Here is a 4,565-nt window from a genome sequence, read left to right as displayed (position 1 = left end):
TTTCCATGTAATTCTGTTCATGCAATGTGACTGCCGGATTCCATGATTATGTGTTATGTTATTTGTGTAGGCTGTAAGTCCCAATCCATCGTGTACTATGGTTTGAGTAACAGGGGAGGCTGGTGGAGGTAGAAATCAGAGGACGGGCTCATTGTAATGCAAGAAATGGAACATGTATGTTTGATACCATTACTTATTCCATTCCATGCATTACAATGAGCCTGTCCTCCGATTTCTACCTCCACCAACCTCATGGTTTAAGACACTGCTAATTCAAGGGGGATGCTGCTTTAACCTCCTTGGCCTGCGTTGTGATGATGTGATGACCCATGGGAGGAAAGTCCCTTGGACAAAGTAATGGAAACAAGGCAAGAATTCTCCTCTTAAAGGTCCACTGTAGATCTCTCTTTACTTTCAATGGCCAGTATCCATGTGTGTGCGTGTGTGTGTGTGTGTGTGTGTGTGTGTGTGTGTGTGTGTGTGTGTGTGTATGTGTGCACATTTGTGCGTGTGTGTGTGTTTTAGTGTGATTCAGTATTTGTGTGTGTGTGTGTGTGTGTGTGTGTGTGTGTGTGGGTGTGTTGATTCAGTATACCACGCCTAAATTCTTTCTGCAGTCTGTGGTTGTTTTTCTCAGAGAAAAAAAGTTGTCTCTATGCAGAAGCCTTCGTTCTCTCTCTCTCTCTCTCTCTCTCTCTCTCTCTCTCTCTCTCTCTCTCTCTCTTCTCTCTCTCTCTCTCTTTCTCTCTCTCTCTCTCTCTCTCTCTCTCTCTGAGATCTATTTGACAAAACGTCTGATGACAGTTTGAATCAACACACCCAGTAGTGTCTGCTGAGGCAGGAGAGCTGCTGCTTGTACTTCCAATTAGTTTCCCCAGTGCCTGTCCCCTTCCTTACAGTATCTATCTCTGTTTCCTGTCTCCCCCAGCCTGTCCTGTCTCTGGCTGTATGAGGAGGAGAGGGGGAACAGATCCAGCACCATATGTGTGTGTGTGCGAGTGCGTGTGCGTGTGCGTGCGTGTGTGCGTGTGTGAATCTGTGGTGCGTCACCTCAGCCCACCAGCAGGAGTCAGCGTGATCTTTCTCAGCCTCAGCCACATGAGGGGAATAAACCTCTGTGCCACACAAGTCGCCCCTGGGGTCTGAGTGGTCGAGCTTTGGCAGCCAGGGTGGAGGAAGCGAGGGGTGGAGAGGGGAGTGGGAGTGGGAAGAGGAGGGGAGGGGGCTGGGTGAGTGGGCCGGGGGCAGAGGAGGGTGCCACGTTTGCATCACAGAACTGTAATTCTATTCACAGCAGAGCTGGCATTTTGCTGCTTAACTTTTAATCTGAGCAATCCTTTCTCAACGCTTAGTGTAAACTCTCACAGACTAAAAAGACTTATTCACATTCACAAGGGTCAGAAGAGAAAATCATTTTAATTCCAACATTCTAGACTCAGGCATCTACAGTTTGAGGTAATGAAACAGTAATTGCTTTGTTGCCTACTAATTTTCTTTAAGACAAAAACATCACTCAAACCTCAAGCTCAGTGTGCCTGTTAGTGACAGTCAGGGGGCTTATCTCCCTGCCCCTCGTGACATCTGTGAATGCTGGGAATAAAAGATAATTGAAACCATGCATGCACCTTGAATATCAGAGCTGCTTTTGTCATTTCCCTGTACTCTTGTTGTTGTTGTTGTTGTTGTTCTTGTGAATGTGGTGGTGTTTATATGTGGCTGGATGTGACCCCAGAGTGTTTACACCGACACACACACACACACACACACACACACACACACACACACACACACACACACACACACACACACACACACACACACACACACACACACACACACACACACACACACACAGACACACGTGTACGTGTGCATTTTCTGTTTGGCTTTGTTGTTTACACCACTGAGAGAGAATGGAGAGAAGGGAGGAGGGACCACACTGTGGATCTGGGTGGCCTTAAGACATTTGGGTTTTTCCAAGTGATGAAGTTCAAAACCTCAGCAGCAAGTCATGCTATGTTGGATAAGTAAGGAAGAAAAGAATCTGTAGGGAGTAACTATCCAATTGGAGTGAATTCTGAGAATTCTATGACAGTGAAAAAACAAAGATCATATGCTCAATTTCATCTAATCCAATTCAACTTAAATATATTTACCTTTCATTATACCATCTTACCTGTGCCTAACTACCAGACGCTAACACAAACAGTCTTAATTCCCGGCATATTAAACGCCTCTAAGATTCAATTGCTTTGGCATTAGATTGGGTACCCTAAATAAGCAACATATTTGAGGGGCTTTTCCAAGACCTCCTCTCAATTACAAATTACTTTGATGCCTCATTAGTTAAAGTTGAAGAGATGAGAGGACATCTATATCTTAGGCTTGTATCACTGTGATCCTGTAGAAGTGATACATTCAGGAACAAGGGAGGCTGGTGGAGGTAGAAATCAGAGGACAGGCTCATTGGGCCACATTCTAATGAACCTATTACATTTAAGGGCCAGGTCAGCCCTGCAAGTGACGACACATTGGAACAGGTCTTGTCTTGTAAGGATGAAGAAAAATGTATTCAATAAATATCTACAAATGTCATGACAACACATTTCTGAAGGATGTTTATGAACTATAACACAGCTTACCGTCTAAACAATGTCTTTCCTGGGTAATAAACAGAGGAAATGAACACTAAGTTAGGTCTTTGAGGCCAGCCTTGGCAGCTAAGCACACCAGGGGAGGCTGGCGGAGGCAGAAATCGGAGGACAGGCTCATTGTAATGCATGGAACGGAATTTGATAGCATTACTCATTCCGTTCCATGCATTACAATGAGCCCACTGAAGCACACTGTACTCTGCTTACAAGACAGCTTTCCGTCTTCTGTTTGAACTTGCTGGTTGCCCTGGATACAAGGGCATCCAAATAAAGGCATAATGACAATACTAAGTGCAGCGGAGGGGAGGCAGGCGTGGGTCAGCCAGGTTCAGTCTGGGCTGTAATGTGAGATTCAGATGAAAAAAGCAGCCGTCAGCACATTCCTAAGGGCCTGGTTTTCTTGCTGAAAAAAAAATATCACTGACTATTCATGTACGTGGTTTTGCAGCGCATAAACAAAAAGCCAGGAAATTCACTGGTCTGACTGTTCTGTCACCACAGGAGAGGGGAGGGGGGCTGCAATCTCTTACCCTCAGGGGGTAATTTCCCACAGTTTCATCATCATCATCAAGTCAGGTCATTATGGTTATTACAGCTAACAATAACAAAAACACTAATCAGGAACAACTAAGAATTGTTTTTGATGCTTTTGTTGTTCAGAGGGAGGGTGAGGGTGGTCACATGATGAAAGAGCTACTTGTCTTGGAAACCTCTTGGGAATACAGTTCCAGTTTATGAGAATACTGCACGGCCCAAGTAAACAGTACATGACAGTTTCATGGGTATTTGAATACAGATCTTATAGCAGTCTTAAAAATGAGCATATAAACCACTATTCTCTCCCAGTGAGCCTGGTCATCCCGTGTTCTAGTCGTGGAGTCGTGTGTGAGCTGTGTGGACAGCAGTCTGACCACAGAGAGTAGGTCTGGGCTGGGATTTATGCTGTACAGGCAGGGGAGTAGTTGATGGTATTTGGAGATGTTAGTTAAGGCCAAAACCTCATCTCTTATCTGTCATATGTTGTCTCCCTGGGAGAGGATGAGGAGGGGGAGGAGGAGGAGGAGGAGGGGGAGGAGGAGGAGGAGGAGGAGGAGGAGCATGGCCCTGCACTCCCTCTCTCTCTCTCTCTCTCTCTCTCGGACTGTCTCTCTCTTTTTCAATGAAATGAAATGAAAAGAAATTCAATTCAAAGGAGCTTTATTGGCATTAGCAAGTGAAATTAACAATAACAAATGAACAGTAAACATCACACACACAAACATTTCCAAAATAACAGTTAAACAATCAGTAATGTACGGTAAACATGACACACAAAGGTTTAAAAAGAATAAAGACATTTTGAATATTATCTCTCTCTCTCTCGCACTCTTGTTCTCTCTCTCTCTCTCTTGCACTTGCTCTCTCTCTTTCCCTCTCACCCTCTCCTCTGTCTCTCTCTCCCTCTCTCTCTCTCAGACTGTCTCTCTTTCTCCCGCACTCTTGCTCTCTCTCTCTCCCTCTCTCCCACATCCCCTCCATTCTGCATGCACAGGGGAAAATGGAGACTACATGGCAATTATACAGCTGGAACTGCTCATGCCGCTATTTTTGGTGTATTAAAGTCATTACAGCAAAAAAAAAAAAGGGATTTACTTTTGATGACAGAATATCCTCCAGCCATAACCAACATGAACAATATGTTTTCTATAGTCATGTCTTCTGACCTCATGATATGTTGCTGTGCAATTAGCTGTAATTAGACAGTGTGGAGCAACACAGAGGAAACGTGTGAAAAAGGGGTGAGTGCTCTTTTTACAAAACGTAACATCATATAATTCACATATACTGTCAGCACGCACGCACGCACGCACACACACACACACACACACACACACACACACACACACGTGATGAATAAAAACATCTCTGATC

The sequence above is a fragment of the Argentina silus genome (genome assembly GCF_951799395.1).
Source record: "Argentina silus genome assembly, chromosome: 16".
Classification (NCBI taxonomy): domain Eukaryota; kingdom Metazoa; phylum Chordata; class Actinopteri; order Argentiniformes; family Argentinidae; genus Argentina; species Argentina silus.
Note: the sequence above shows the minus strand (reverse complement) of the source record.